At 38.9% G+C, this 17,116-nt stretch overlaps 1 long non-coding RNA gene across 1 annotated transcript; it reads left to right on the top strand.

Annotated features, from left to right (window-relative positions):
* Nucleotides 1-13,528: 13,528 nt before the first annotated feature.
* On the top strand, nt 13,529-16,006 carry LOC147652877 (uncharacterized). Its single transcript, XR_015287461.1, has 2 exons — nt 13,529-13,715; nt 15,369-16,006. It is a non-coding gene; the product is annotated as an uncharacterized LOC147652877 (long non-coding RNA).
* The last annotated feature ends 1,110 nt before the right edge of the window (nt 16,007-17,116 follow it).

Raw genomic sequence — 17,116 nt, 5'->3', positions numbered from 1 at the left:
ATGGACAGCAGACAGGTGAGAAACTGAGCACCTGAAAATGTGCAGACTGGACAAATGAAGAGCAGCCTGTGGCTCCAGGAGAGTGAAATCTTTCCAAAGACAGTGCAGAGTATTTCTGCAGTGACATTTGTCTTTCCCAACACCTGGCATCACTGTGGGTGACACATCCTCACCACCACCTTCACTCTAATTTGAGCAGTCCTCATTTACTGAATGAAAGTAGGGATGAACCTGCACCAGGAAACCAAAGCTTTGAAAATATATTCACAGAGGAAAAAGTAAGGTTTTGAACCAGGGAGAGCTAAACCTGTCAAGATATTGGTGTTCAAGGAACACTCGGTGTCTGTCATCAGCAGGCTGGATTCCATGGCTTCCACACTCATTCCTGCCTGACCATTTATTGCTCCATAACAAAATCTACTTTATCCTCAAAATAAAGGTAGAAAATCAAAGTAAAAATTCTAATTTAATCTAATCTAATCTAATCTAATCTAATCTAATCTAATCTAATCTAATCCATATAATATAATCAATAATAAAATTATAGAACATGTCCTCAGTTCTCAGTCCTTTTTCCCTGCTTGTGTCTTGTATTTCTTTCCTTGTGCACATTTTATTTTTGAAGCAGCAAATTTTTAAGTTTACCTATTTTATGCTTTCCTAGATCAAAGCCAAACACAGCTCTGGTTTCCCATGATTACTGAATTCATTGCAGGAAAGAGGACAACATCCAAGCTGCCTGATTCATAAAGTGTTGTTTGTTATTTGTCTGAACATGTTCTTTCCACTTGCAAAATGTCCTTGAATCCTAAGAGGTTATTAAATCCAATACAGTTTTCTGGGTTTTTTATTTTAAAAAGCAAGTTGTATTATTTATTTTACATTTCTCCTTCTCTTTCCTTTTTTTTTTTAAATTTTTTTTTATATATTTGTCACTTAATCAAGTCTCAGAAAAATGTGTGAGCAACCAACGTAATAAAATGCACACAGATTTGTGAATATGGCTTGACCCCAAGTCCAGTGTACAATAAATTCCATTAATCCCAGATTAAGTATGTGAGAGACTGTTTTTGTAGTACAGCTTCTGAGAAGCAGCTAGCAGGTGATTCAGGGTTTGGAAATTACTTAAAAGTGCATCTGTTTGGCAAATTCTTATGAATAATAAACACAACATTGTTGTAAGGTATCACAACCAATTGTAAACTTTTTACTAACAAAACAAGAGAAGACATTTGCAATAAAGTTCTATTCACAGAAATAATCTGTTAATTTACTGCAGGGCTGAATTGTTCTCATTGCCAGAGGAAGACCCTTCCACAGGCATCCATTAATTTGTTTCTTACACTTCAGTTTTCAAGGTGTTAAATCCTGCTGGATTCATTTTCTGCTGCAAATCTGGCTTGCATCAAATGCCTAATGGAATCCAAACACAAGAAAACTTTTCCGTTATAAGGATTTTAAGTACATCTCTGTTTTTTCTCAATATAATAATACAAATAAAGTGTGACTGTGTGAATCTGGAAGTCACACACCCTTTTCCCAGATTTCTTTGGGATATGGTGGCTGCTTGTCTTTCCTACAGGGTTACTTTTACATCTTGGGAGAAGATTAGAAGGTGAGACAGAAAGATTACACATACATGGAAACCAAAATATTGATTGGGAAGCTGTGACTCACTTACTGATGCTACATTTGTCTCTTTCCTTCCTGTGGGAAGGATACCGAGGAAAAAAGTGCAACGTAGATCCAACCCCATCTTAAATAGTTTTGATATGGTGGATGCCATTGAGTCCCAAAATATCAAAAATAATTGGTCTTTTGCTCTTGTTTTTAATTACCCAGCAATTCCTCAGCTTCTGTTGAAGACACTCATAATTTTTTTGCTATTCTCAACAAAAATAGTCAAATAAACATTTCCATTGTGTGAAAAGTTTTTGATGAAGTGCACTTTTCCCTTTACATTTTTTTATATTTACTGTATACATAACCTAGCACACATTTTGTATAAAATTGAAAGAAGGGCTGAAAATTCCCTCCCCTTTTTATTTACATGAAATTTTTTTTGGCACTCTTAATATTTCTTTTCTGCTTGAGGTCCATATCTCAGGGAGAAGCTCTTCTGACTTGGTGATGTTTGATATTGTTATCTGACAATTTTTTACCAATGTTTGAACCTGGGTCTGGATGTCTAACTTTAGGAATCCTTTCTTACCCAATGGTCTTGCATTTCTTGTGACTGGTGCCCTCCTGTGCCAGTCTAAATAAAACCTTAGAATGAGACTCATAACACATGAATGGAAATGCCTACAAATGTAGATATCCACAGATGAGGCAGGCATTTAAATTTCCTTTGTACTCACTGGGATGTCACAGTCACTACTCGATTCATCTGGCCTAATTTGGATGTCTTCATTAGGATGAAAGGAATTGTGTCCTAGAAAAGTCCACTTCTTCTGCTGGCTGTAAATGGAGCGACTACAAGAATATTAAATGAAGTTATACTTGTAAATATCTCAAGTTTAGCAATATAAAGTTAATTTTTTTCCATTTTCTAATGTTCTTTAATAATTCACTTAGAGTTAGTTATTCTCTTTTTCTTGCATAAGAACATTTTAAGCACAACAAACAACTTGCCTCAAGACACATTTTTTTCAATTTTTTACCCAATCTCTTCTTCTCATGTATCTTTTGCTCACATCCATCTAAAAAATTACTCTCAGAAGGAATGTACTATTCATTTTGCAATTGGATCCAACATCTAGTCATTTGAGTTTTATCTTTTTGTTTTTTCTGTAATTATATTTATAGCAATTATAATTATACCTCTGTGTTTCTCAGCCTCATTGTTTGCACTCAGTCTTTTGCCTCCAGCCCTAGAATAAACAAAGGAAGTCTGACTGCATTATTTCATAGACTGTTACCTCCCTCCCCATCCTTCTGACAGGTTCTTGCTCTAAAATAGTCAAAAAAATTCAGACAGTAATTCAAAGAATCAACCTCTACCTTATTCCAGCCATAAAACTTCAAGTCATATGTACAAAACAATCTACAATTACCCTCTTCCCCTCTTTGAAAAAGTAGCTTTTTCTCTTATGAAATGAAGCTGAAACAGGAAGATAACAAATTGCAGAAGTGACAAGCAGTCACTTTGGTAAATCTCACATTGTTCTCTTTACTCATTTCAGATTTTTCCAATATTTTTCTGGTGCACTATGTGCTTTCCTTTATTAATTTGTCCACATTTCTCCAACAAAAGATGAGCCTCCATCATTTTAGGGAGTCCATTTGTGTGATTGTTGTAAGCCATTTTTGCTTCACGTGCCCACTGTGCCAGATTTTTTAAAATCTCATGCTCCTTAACAACTTTGATCTCCCCCAGCTGGTTCTTCAGCCCAAAAGCATTCCTTCAGCATCCTTTCTTCCCCCTGAAGAAACATATAATTCATTTCAACATCTGTCCAGTGTTTTACTAATGTTTCCAGCAGTGATTGCAGGTCATAGTCAAGGCAAGATACATGTCTTAAACACTTAATATCAGACATTTTCTTCTCTCTTTTCAATTTAATAAGCAGGATCTTCCACCATCCAGTCAGTGGCATCTTTTCCCAACATTTCTTACAAATGTATTCATAGCATTCTAATAAATGCTATAAACTCCACCTATTCCAGGTCTTTTACAATTGATAGTTGAACACAAACCCCTTGAACATATTTGCATGGAATTTTCACTTCTTACTCATTGATCTGGATTAGCATTAGTCCCAAAGGGCTTAATTTTGATTGATTCACCTCTTTATTGGCACTTGATGTACCAAGGACAGTGCTGGCCTCATATGTACTACAACATAAAAATTGATTTTAAAGGCCAGCCATCAAAGGTAACAGTTTTAAATCCTGCCAGAATAAGCCACATGAGATTAGAAATCCATTGAAATGAATAAAAATAATCCTACACGCTTGGCCAAATCTAAGATCGTGGTCTCTGGTGTGTCAAAGCAAGTATATACACACTTGTGTGTATATAATGTTTTGTCAAATCCCTAGGTGAGATTTTTACTTGGAAAAGTCTTTTTATCCTCTTAGATTCAAAAGTTGAAAGTTGTAGTTTTCCAGTATATAGCACATGTGGAAGTGGTTTGTGATGTTCTAAAGGCCTCTTGTATCTGCAGGAATACTTGTTATGGATTATTTACAAGTGTTTTATCTATGTATAATGGCCAATTTTGCAGCAGGAACTCCTCCAGAGTTCTCTGGGATGGTCAGATTTTCATCCACATTAATGCTATTTAACACACATGAGCATACAGGCTGTGTCTATCAGATGGTTTAAGTACAGCAGGAACTGCTGGACAAAATTTTGGGGATAGCTGAAAATTATGGATGCTAAATCTGAACCACAGTGCCTGTACAAATTACAGGCCGCATAGCTCCTCAGGCTGCCTGAGAAAGCAGCCTGGGAAAAATATGAGAAGGAATTAAAACAATTCTCAGGGACACTAAACAGCCTTGCAGGTGTTGTTTTGCAGTCTCTTGTTTTCTCTTGCAGGAGAAAGTCAGGGGGGTGTTGTGCCCCTGACCAATGATGGTGATGTAGCACTTTGCTAACCAATAAGAGTTTCCTTTCTGTACTTTCCATGTATCTGTCTATAGGACAGGCCTGAAGTAATAAACCAGAGAATTCTCGTGTTGAAACTCCCTTGAGAGTTTATGTCGTTCTTTATCGCCGTTCCCAATCGGAATGACAGAAAATTGCCATCTAGGTGCTGATACCCTGCTATTCCACGTGGGCCAACTTTAGTTTCATCTCATTTCTCACCTCTTACACCAACTTCAGGAGACTTGTGATCCTGATTATCGACCAGCATTGACTAGGTGCCTATTTTGGCTTTGACTTTTCTGCTTGCCAGCCAAATCAGAGTTCTTTGGCAAACAAATCTTCTACTCAGCCAAGACTGTTGGCTCATGGAGCTCCTCCCTAGGGAGCATTTGATTCTAAACTCAATAAACAGCTGTCAAGGAAGGAGAAAAGCTTCTGGAGTTTGCTGCTGTACTGAATTTTCCAGCTCTCTCTGGGGGCTGATTCAGAGCTCCATCCTTGCTGTAAACACATCTGTGATCAGTCTCACTCTTGTTAAAGTTTGTCATGAGATTCCATGGTACTTCAGGAGAGCTGGGTAATGTGTGTGGGGAGAGCAGCTGAGTAAATGAGAAGGGTCATCTCATGTGAGATATTTCAGAGATGCATCCTCCAGGAGGAGGCTGGAGTGTGGTAAGGGCACGAGCAGCACCACTCACACATTTTCTGAGAGGTGTGTAAGTGACCTCAATGCACTCCTGGAACTGTATCCAGCTTGCTGTGTGGTGCCATAAGGATCTCTGGAAGGAGCTCAGAGGATCTGTCCTCTGGGATGTGCTCGTGCCTTATTGCAGCAGAATGGTGTCAGCATGGCCACTGACTAAAATGTAAGTTTTAGAGGAGTGTGAAAACACATTCTGAGGGCTTGATAGGAGCCAATTACAGAAATACAGATGGCTTACAGAAAATAAATTTGTGTCTGAGTTCTGTCCTAAACTGAAGTGTTCTCAAATCTTTATATTATTCTACAGCAGTTAACCATATACTTAACTTTTCCACTGTCTGCCCAAGCAGCAATAGAGAAAGAAATGATACCTTATTCTACTTTATTCTACTTGCTGTGAGAACTGTCTCAAAGGTAAAGCACAGTACAATGGTTACTCTTTCTGAGATGAACTGTGACTGACAAAAGATTTTAAGCTTTTGTGCATAACTTGAAAAGTAAGAGTAATTACTTTGAAGCTAAGGAAGCAGTCACGTGCTTAAAAACTTTGTTATACTGAAAGCTGAGAACTCATCCAGAGGATCACGGCTAAAGAGCTGAGTTTCTCACAAGTCAGTCAGGGAGAATTTGTGTCTTAAAGAAAGATTTAGATAGGCTATGACTCTAACGACTTTATAAACTTTGTATTCAGCAAGTTCCTCTGAGGATAATGTAGAATTTGACATATGTGGTGCAAAACCCAGTATTTATCCACGGCTTCTTGCTGGATGTTGTAAGAGCCCTTGGGGGCAGCAACAGAAGTTGCATCACTTGCTCATGGCAAGTTCAGGACTTGGGAACTGTGCTCCACAGTGCTCAGTGTGCAGCCAACCCAAAGCCTGTGACCCTGGAGCATCAAATAGCAATATGACAATGGCTAAATGACTGGGAGGAACAGATTTCCCTTCACAAATTAACATATGAACCATAATGAGTCTTGACTTATTTACTTGAAATAGAGAATGTCTAAAAAGGTGGCTGGAAATCACAGAGTCACAGGATCACAAATAGTTTGGGTTGGAAGGGACCTTAAAGAGCTTCTTGTTTCACCCCTCTGCTATGGGCAGGGACACCTTCCCCTAGAGCAGAACCCTGTCCAAACTGACCTCAGGCACTTCCAGAGCAGCCACAGCTTCTCTGGGCAACCAGTTCCAGTGTTTCATGAACATCAGGAAGAATTGCTTCAGGAGAGAGGTGGTCAGGCATTGTAATGGGTGGCCCAGGGAGTGGCCTGGTGGTCCAGGTGGCCCAGGTGGAGTCACTGTCCCAGGAAGTGTCCAAGGAAAACTGGATGTGGCTCTCAGTGCTCTGGTCTGGCTGACAAGGTGGGGATCAGCTGGAGGTTGGTCTTGACCTTGGAGGTATTTTCCAGTCCTAGTGATTCTGTGATTAATTTACTTTTGAAAACAATAATTAGGATCTCAAAGAGAAATAAACCTCCAGTACTGATATAAACCAAGATACTAGTTCAGACTTTTTATTATATTCAATAATGAAGCAGTTCAATATCTCTGCAATGAAATTTAGATCAGCAGGGTCCAAAATGAGTTTAAGGTTGCATAAAATTTTGTCCTGCCTCAAAATTCTAGTTTCTTTTACAAAACCTAGTGTAGTACATTACAGACTTTGTGTACTGGAATTTCTGCTTTCAGTGTGGACTGAAATGTCTGTTACTTCTTTTAAAGCCTTCTTCCAACAGCGCTCTGCAGAGACACTCAATTTAACTGCAAAAAAATAACTCTTGATGTAGAAACACAGCAGTCATGTCAGCATAATGTTGTTCCTGAACTAATGCTTCTGCTTCAATGAAGGCAGCCTTGTTCTGCTTCCAGAACATGAGCTGAGGTTGGTGCACAGACCTGAAATGTGCGGATCTGGGGACTTAACTGAGAAATTTTCTCTCTTCAACTCAGAGCTGCAGAGCCTGATGTAGATAGAGAATAATTTATATATTGTTTGGAAAGAACCTCTAGAAACCTTCAACCTTTGAATCAAAGTAGGACTGTGGGCAACCATGATCCATATAACTGGCAATTTTATCTAGCCAAGTCTGAAAGTTTGAGGGTGGAGATTTCAGTCTCTTTGAACAATCTCTTCCTGCTCTGCATGAAATGACCTGAACCTCACAAATGCTTTAACTCAAAATGAGAGTGTACCTTTGGCTCCTACTTCATCCACAATTATTCTCAGGCCCTCTCCAGCAGGGAGCACCAGGCTTTGCAGAGCTCTGTGCAAGATTTTGGAGCATTTCCCAGTTCACATGAAAAGCTTCAGTTTCCCCTTGGTGGATTTTGCAGGTTGTCACCTGACTAACAGTGCTCCAGTCTAACAAACTCATTTGGTCAGAAAGTCTACATTTTGGTACCTCAGCCTCTTCCCATAATTTATAGCATAATCTACAAGTTTGCTGAAGGTTCACTCCCCCCATCATCTGGACAGTGGCTGAGGAAATGAACAGTGTGGGCATCTGTTGTATTCAGAACTGCTGCCACTGCTAAATTAATCTCATTTTCCTTAAAGTCAACTAAACGGTCCCATGGATTAGTATTACAAAATACTCATATTCATAACTCATGGAAATTATCTGTATCCCTCTATGTTTAAGGCAGATCTCATCAACCTACAATGAAGACAAACAAAGCATCACCTTATGTGAAAGAATTCCTGCCACTCAGTTTTCTCACTCAGTTTCTTCAAAAGAATTTTTATTTATTTACTTATTTATATGATTAATTACTTATATAATTTTGGCAAATTTTTCTGCTGGTGACTCTCCACAAGAAAGATTTTTCTGTTGTAATGTTTAGTTTTAAGTTATGAAAATAATATACTTTAAGAAATAGCTAGGATTATTTGCTATAGTGTAAGAACAGGAACTTAAAAGAGAACAGAGGAACAAATTACCTTTCATACGTGTTATTGATCCCAGAAATCCAAACAATGAAAAGATTGCACAGAACATCTATTGGACAAACTTTGTAATAGAATTTAGCAGCCTCAGCTGGTATGAAATTGATTAAATATTAAGAAAAAAAATCAAAGAGTTGATCTAATTTTTTCCTCATTTGAGGCAGCATTAAGATCAGTGAAGAAATTTTTCATTTAATACAACTTAAGTGCCAAACTTCCAGATATCTGCTGTTGGGAGTCTTATCACTCAGTACTAGATGGATGTAGATATTTGTACCTGAAGTACTCACTGAAGCTTCTCTTTACAGCTGCTTTATGCCCTGCATAAGTGTTAGATGTGGGAGCCACACTAGCCATTACTAGGGAGATACAGCAAGTGCCATAAAGTTAATTTATCAGGGTTTGTGTATGCACTCAGCTCTAGTGTTTCCACCTGATTTCAGACTCCAGAGAGGAAAGCTCTGCATCACCACAGGTAGCAGCAACCCCTTCAGAAAGAACAGACACATCTGAGTGTCTATAAAATGGTGATGTCAGGGATGATTATGATGTGCCATAACTTGGGCAGACAGACTAGGCAGGAAACCACATCCAAGTTTAAAACTGACAGTGCTGAATTGCCAGCGCTCCTGCTATTACCAAAAAAAGTGCACTTTTCAATCTCACATGGACAGCCCTCCTGAGCTGCATCATTTCCAAGAGCTCACACTTTGGTAATGCTTAACTCCCCACTGGGAACTTAATGGTCCCTTCCAGTCTGCACCAGCTGAGTGCCAGTGGGATGTGACATCCTGGGCATTGGAACACAGCTTGCAAAGAAGATGTTGTTCTCGATAAAACTCAGCCCCTGAAGGAAGATATCTAAATGTGTTTTCAGACCCCTTAATCAGTGGTGTGGTTCTCTCTGTGTGTATTAGTCTCCATGGGGCATAGGTACTGGCAGAGATAAAATCAAGTAGTGAGGTCTCAGAGCACACAGAACTGACTGAAGTTGAGTTCAGAAGTGCTGGCTGACTGCCTTTTGCCTAATCTATCCTGTTTTTAAAAAGATATAATATTCATCCATTCACAGATGTTATAAAGCTTAAGCAGGTTGTACAATAACACAGTGTGGGTGCTGTTCATCACTGAAAAGATTCTCTTATTAAAAAACTTACTTGCTATGATTGGAGGTCAGTAGTATGCCTATTAACAATTATAATAATATTAAATTCAAATCTGACTTCTTCAGATAAAATTATCTTATTGGAAAATTGGAATTATTAAAGTTTATCGCTATGTATAGTTTTCTAAAACACTGTAAGAGCAGGACAGCCAATGTTAGATGCTGGCATTGCTCACACTGGCACTTCAGTAGCTGTGAATAAAAAAAATAAACAGACAAATAAGACCATACACCTAAATTTGAGCAGCTTCACAGAAGTCAACACACATCTGTCTTCATTAAAAGCAAAGAAGTGGGGGAACTAAAAAGAGCTAAATGGGTAAAAAAATCTCTAGAAGTTCAGTATTTCTGAGAGCATGAAGAGAACTACAGGGAGAGTGAAGGGGACTGTGGGATAAATAAAATTGGCCATCATGTTGATTAAAGGAGTAAGTTGTTTATTTTTGCATTTGACTCCTGGAATGATAAATGTAGGGCTCTGACAAGTGGCAGAACAACACCATTTGCTTAAAGGCAGCGTGGGCAATGGGTTAAACAGAAACACCTCTGCACTGACAGAAAGAATGGCAATGAAAGTCCCATACCATGACTAATCACACACTACATAACACAGAGAGAGGAAATGAACAGTTCCAGTGCATATTTAGAAACCAGCAAAGGCTCTTTTCATACAGAAAGCCCATTTTGGAATTCAGAAGATGGGGGCTAAGTTACAGCTCTGCCACTGATGTGTTACTTGCTGTCTTCCTGATCTAACTCTCTCTGAGAGTGAGATAGCAACACCTTTTTATCCATCCTCATAATTTCTGTGGTGACACTTATGACCTTTCATACAAGTCAGGACCTGACTTTAAGAACTTTAAAAATGTGGATCTAAAGCAGATTCTAATCTCTACAGGAGACTGGAGGAAATGAACAGCTATGACACAGATGGAGAAGTACAGGGAAATATTGGTGGATTATTGTTCTGCAAGGGAGAACATTGTTCTTATATATCAGAATCTCCACCAATATTCAGAAATATGAGGACAAAGGGAAATCTCAAAGGATGTTTTGACCAGGGACAAGGGAAAGAAAAGGAGTTTTCTTCCCAGCATTTTCCCCATGGAAAAATCACAAATATACATAGCTGCAAGCTGAATAGGATGGAAATGGATGTTTGTGCAATGGGCAGGACAAAAGTGGGAATCAATTTCTGAATACCTAATCACAGAGAGAAGTAGAGTGGTGATAATGAAAGGATTTGAGATAAAAGGCTTATCAGATGCACCAGACACACATGGGGACATGTACAGACTAGTGTGCAAAAGCCAAAACAAAAAGGTGAGCTGAACAAAACCAGACTCAAGTTGTCAAGGTCAGAGAAAATACATAATGGAGATGCAACAGCTTGGGAGGCTGGAAAAGGTTTGTTTCCTATCTCTTCTATTTATATTGTAAAACCTCTCATGCAAGACCTCTTTCTGGCTTTGGAAGGGTTTTTACTTTTAAGTGAAAAGCTGTTTTTTTTTCTGCTAGACTGGGATTTGAGCTTTTTGCTTGCCATATATATATTTTTTTCCTTATTGCAAGGCATAGAAGCACTGTCTTTCTGGATGGCATGTTGGCCATCTCAAATTTAAACATGAAAACAGAAGATTTGCATCTGGAGTGCCAGCTGTAATAGAGGAATGAAAACAAAGGTTCTGGATGTTCACATCTCGAGCTTGCTGTTTTGTTTTATTTTTTTCACTTTCTCTACAATAGATTCTTAAAAGATTTGGTGTGTGAGGAATGAGGTCACAGGGGTCCTTCCTGTCCCATTCATCTCTTCCCATTCCACATTCTCCAGCCATGGTTATCAGCATCTGTAGGCTGAGGATGTGAGGGTTGTCACAGCAGTGTGTTCAGAACTGTGACACTGGGATAGTGATGATGTGGAAATATATTACCAAATATGTTCATAGTGAGTTAACTTTCCAAACCTGTTCAGCAACAAGAACTTTCAAAAGCTGGCAAGAAAAGAGAAATTAGATAGTACCTGCATTTGAAACTCAGGTAAAGTTTACAAGCAACAAAAGCATCCTAGGTTGTGGCAGTATGGAGGTCAGAGAGAAGATAATTTTTATTTAATTTTTAATGTAAGACATTTGATGCATTATAAGGATTGTGAAACAGCATGTGCACCGGTCTATGTTTATGTTAAAATATGTAAATGGACATAACTGAATTTTGATTCCTTCATTTCATTTTCTCTGTCATCTATCATTTTATCTGACTGATATAGGAGGTCTTCCTTCCCCAGTTGAACCAGCTCTGAATACAAATACAGTGGGAGCTTAAGCTGCAGTTAAGTAGAAGATATTAATCTACAATCCTTGACCCTCCCAGTGCCTGTGCCAGGCTACACCCTTTCCTATAGAATTATGGAACACCTACCTTCAGTGGAAATTCCCTTGTTTTGTTTTTTTGTTTCTGCAGAAGTCTTTAAGGACAAAAAAAAAATAAAACAGAAATAACGTAAAAAATATTGAGAGGGACAAAGAGGGAGATTAAGACAGGAGTGAGTTAAAGGACAAGCAGAGATAAATACAAGAGCAGGAGCAGAACTGAAGATTGTAGGACAGAAAAGATGACTGCAATGATGAGCCCCTCAGCAGGCAGAAACCTGCCTTGGGTTGTGAGTTCTTCAGAGCAGCTCCAGGGATCTGAGAGCCCAGGCTGGGCTGCTTTGCTTCCTGCTACACCACTACCAAGACTGACCTTCACAGCAGTGCTGGGGACTCAGTTCTGGGAGAATAACCAAAATATTTGGCTGTGTTTGTGTGTGCAATGCACAGTGAGCTCCTTTCTCATCTCTGTGAAAAACTGTGAGATGGGGAAAAATGTAATCAAGGCAATGAAGTCAACCCCCAAACTGTCTTAGTGCACGTGCTGGCTGTGGCTGGGGTTGGGTTAATCTGGTGTGGGGCTGTGTTCTGGGTTTGTGCTGAGCACAGGGTTGCTGATACAGAGGTGTTTTTGTTATTTCTGAGCAGGATCCCACAGATCCAAGGCCTTTCCTGCTGTTTTCCTGCAGCCAGGCTGGGGAGGGCTGGGAGTGCCTGGGAGGGTGGAGGAGACAGAGCCAGGGCAGGTGAGCCCAGCTGAACAAAGGGATATTCCAGACCTTCCTTATGGAATCATGATCAGGATATAAAGTGGGGGGAAGAGGAGGAAAGGGGAAAATTAAACTTTTGTAATATTGTTTCTTGTTGGGGAAAAAGAAGGGGAAAGACTTCCTGCAGAAATAGATTACAACGAGTTTTTATTACACATCAAGTTATGCAATTGGCTGTTCCACTAAATCTGACTATGATACAGTAATAAAAGTTATAAAATTTGTGCATGTTAATAGCTGGATTGAAAACCTTTTTGTCTAGTGCTGGAAAATGAATTAATGGCAACTAACTTGGGTCAGTAGATTCAAATGACTTAAGGTGGAAAGCAAAAATACCATTTGCCCTTTGATTTCTGGATTCCACTCTGTTGATAATTTCAATCTTTCTGCTGCATCTGAGGGGTAGGTCTCTGCTTTGAATGAGGGCTGAGGTTCATATTTAGTTCATTTATTGGTTTGTGTTGTTTTTTTCAACAGCTGGAATTATTCAGAAAACAACTGAGACTGCAAAAAAAGCCATTTCCTGCCTGTGTGCTCAGTGATTTCCAGTCACAGAGATTTCCACACCCCCTGTGTATTTTTCAGCACAGAAAAGTTCCCCTTGCAGCAAGTTTAAGATTATGAATAACATATTTTTCTTATTTACCTGCTACTGATTCCTAGCTAATGCTTCTCAGCTCCACAGAGCACAGGCTGAATACAACAGTTTGGGACAAAAAAACCAGAAGATTAAGACTTTCCAAGTGTAATTCTTCACTGAAGAATTTATCTTTCCAATCCATACTCTGATTTGCATTTCATATACATACATTTCCAGATTTGTCTCTATAGTTTTTCAGTTTTAAGTTTAGCAAAGACCATTGCTGGAGGATTCAAGTGTTCCAATGATTAATTATTTTCACTCCAGAGAAACATGCCGTTGTTATGTGTTGTTTGAACAAACAGTTGCTATATCACTTGTGCTTTTTTTACCAGAGAAAGTGCCTCATTATTGAAGAATTGTTTCCTTCTATGCACACAACCTTTTGCAAATCTTGTGAGTGATGCCCAGTGTGAGCATCAGAAGAGTGGAAGAGAATCACATTTCTCACAGGAGGAGGATGAAGGGAACTTCTAATTGTCACTGCTGGACACAAAATGAGTCACACAGACACAGCTCAAGGTGTGATGAAAGGAAAGAGAAACTTTATTTCTTCTCCCAGGATTTATAGGTTTCTGACCACAGCCAGGGATTGGGTAGTCAGGATAACACCTTCCCAACCCCACTGGCTGTGAGAGATGTCCATCAAGAGATTTGTATCAAAAAGAATGTGCACATATCTATGTGTATAGTTACTGTCCTGGGCAAGTCTTTAGAAAACTATGTCAGCATGCTCAAAAAGCTGAGTTTTCAGGGTGACATCCTATCTTGGGGGTATTTTTTGGAGTTATTTTTCACTTTCTCATACCAGCAGCTGCAGAGCTGAGGGATGCTGATGTGAAGAAGGATGTCAGTGTGGCAGCTTGTGAAGGAGTGCAGGGTGTTAGAAAAAGCTGCTGAAAGAGAACCAGTGGCATGAGAGAAACATGCAAAGCCCCTTATAGCAACAAAATCCCCATGGATTAGAGAGCAGCAATGGGAGCAGATCCAGCCAAGGCAGGGAACTGCCAGGTTTGTCTCCTAGCATGGAAAGATGCAGCCATAGCTGACATCCAGCAGAATAACCAAACTGAGCACTCTGTTCTGTCCTCAGATCCTCCTCCCTGTGCAATTCAAAGAGGTGTTCACTCTGCAGTGCACTGGATCACACAGAGGATTCATCCTTCCCTTCAGGAAAACAACCTGACATTTGGTTTTGTTCAGGGACTAAGTCACTCTTTGCCTCCTCATCGTGCAGAACTTTCCCAGCTGTATGAGCTGAACCGATTTTCAGCAGAGGATAATGAGTTTTTCTGTTGGCAAGAGAGCTTTGGGTTGGTTCCTGATGCTCAGGTGAACTTGTCTGTGCAACTTCCTCATGAGAGGAGAGAATAATAAAATTTTTCAAACAATAAAAGCACCTGAGAAACTGGAAAATTAAATCATTCAATCTGTTTTCCCTTGCCTGATATTTTATTCATGCTAATGTAGATCCAGACTTTTACTATAATACATAAGTTAGAAAGCCAATCTAGAAAAGCAGTGGGTATAATTAGTTTTTTTTTTGGTCATTTTCTCTTTTTCAACCTGGTTGGCTTCTTTCTGGTTTAGCAACTTCCAGAGAGACATCCTGGTCCAAACCAGTCACAGAGATGAAGAAGGACAACAGTGAGATCAGAGTCAGTAGGACTGGGAAGGAAGTAGTTTATCCATGACTGGGAAAGGAGTAATTTTTCCATGACTCTTTAATTTAAGATTTCAAAGCATTTTTTAAAGTGATTTGAGTTGGAAAGATGGCATAAGCTAACTCTGGATAGAGGACCAAAAACCCCTCATAAATGAACAAACTCTGATATACTGTAATAAGTAATTATCCCTGTCCAGATTTCTACTTTTCTTTTTTTTTTTTACACATCATTTGCCAGGTAACAGCTCCTGGCAGAACACAGCACTTGTCCTAAGATTCATGAAAACTTAATGGAGCTTGATTTCAAAAGCACAGAGACAAAAATAGGTGGTGGAAAAATATCTTCACATAGAGAGTTTTGTAAAAACCCCCTGTGTCTCATAAGATAATATCTAACAACATCAATTTTGTCCTTGTTTTCTGTTAGCTCCATTCTGCCACATTATCTTTTAATGAATCTCTCTCGTTTTGCTGACCTGACTAGTGACAAATCCATTTTCCTGTTTCAGGGGATTGAGTAGAAACAACCTGCAGAAGACATCCAGATTTCCAGATAACACCAGTCAGGAGGCCTCTGCTCCTCCTAAACCTCCCTGCCTGAGCAGGAAGATTCCCTGCTGCCATTCTGGACAACCCCACAAAATCAGGGCTGATGTAGAAACAGATGAACAAGACTAAATGTTGCCACCTGTCAGTGAACTGGAAAAATTTATCAAATCAGGCAAAAATGGATAAAAAAGAAAATCAGGAGGAATATCCATGGTCACAGCATTGTTCACTGACAGTAGTGGTGGATCAGATCCCCTGCTATCCATCTTCCTCTACTTTTTTCTCTGACATCCTTCAGCTGAATTTAGGCAAATATTTGTAAATTTAAGTAGACATCCACAGAAGTTTTCCTCCTAAGATACTATATCTTTTTCAGATTTTGCCATCCATTCTTAAATATCATATTATGGCAACATTATAATCATTTAAATTGCATTTTCAGTGTACACTGGAGCCTGGAGAGCTGTGTGCTGAAAGATAATTTTTATTGTTAAGAATAAAGTATCAGCATTTTTTAGAGTGCAGAATCCTAATAATAATAAAAAAAAATATATTGTCTCCTCTTGGAATAGTTAAATACACTTTAATTAAATCAAAACATCTGAGTTTGTAAATTATTTGAAATGTTTTTATACCAGAGCCATTTATGGGATATTTGGTCTTTACAAGATTAAGGCATTTATGCTTGTACATTAAATTTAAAAAGAAATCACTCAGAAAATTCAGAGTTTAAAGCCTCCAAGGGTGATAGATCACAGAGGTTTCAAAGACCATTGCTTAGATCTCCCCCAAAGTCATCTGAGCCATATTTTGGATCAGTTTAAGAACTTGGTTTTGTCTCCTGGTCACTTTACTGGAACTTTGGAAGACAACAAGTTCTATTCCTATGCCATTTCTTACCTATATTACCAGCATGCAGATTAAAAATTTACCTAAGCAAGAGCTTTAGCGGGCATGTAAAGAAGGCAAGCATAATTTTTAGAAAGAAAAAAAAATCCAGGAGAAAACCCAGCAAAAAAAAGGTCAAACTGGGCTAATATTTGGCCACCTTATTTTAAGGACAGTCTGGAATATATTGCTCTGAATTCATGGCAGCATTTAATTTTATCTTTACATTAGGTGACAATCTCACAGGCTTAGCAAGTACATCTGGGCTAAAACAACATCTCATAGCAAATACCCTGGAGAATCAGCTGGTGCTGTATTTTAGTTCATAATGCATTTATTAGCAGAATTTGAATAATTCAGAGATTTATAGCTGGGAGTGAAGGAAGCTTTTTTCCAGTGACCTAAGATAGGAACTGCTTCATAACATGTGGCTACTCTGCCACAGCTGCCCACCTAGAAAACTGATATAATGGCACTTATCTTCCCATGTAACATCAATTAATGTTTATCCTCTGTCAGACACATCATTAAGTCCCTTAGTCCCAGCTCTGGGTAGGAAATAAACAATTCCATGGACTCTGTGAGGCCTGAGATGTGTCAGGCTGCCAATCTCCATAAACTGGAGCTGTATCCTGTTTTCCATTTCTGCTTTCTTCTAAATGACAAGAATTAGAATTTAATACCAGGGAAAACAAACAGATATTTAATTAGCAAAATGTTGTATTTCTTGTGCCAAAGATTTGCTCCATCCTGTATCTATGTTCCATATTTTTGGTTACTTTTAAGAGAGAGAGAAACCCCAAATAAACCTGATGGAGTT

This window comes from Cyanistes caeruleus, chromosome 5, assembly GCF_971803275.1.
Source record: "Cyanistes caeruleus chromosome 5, bCyaCae1.hap1.1, whole genome shotgun sequence".
Classification (NCBI taxonomy): Eukaryota; Metazoa; Chordata; class Aves; order Passeriformes; family Paridae; genus Cyanistes; species Cyanistes caeruleus.
The sequence above is the reverse complement of the archived record's forward strand: the minus strand, read 5'-3'. Positions and strand labels throughout refer to the sequence as shown.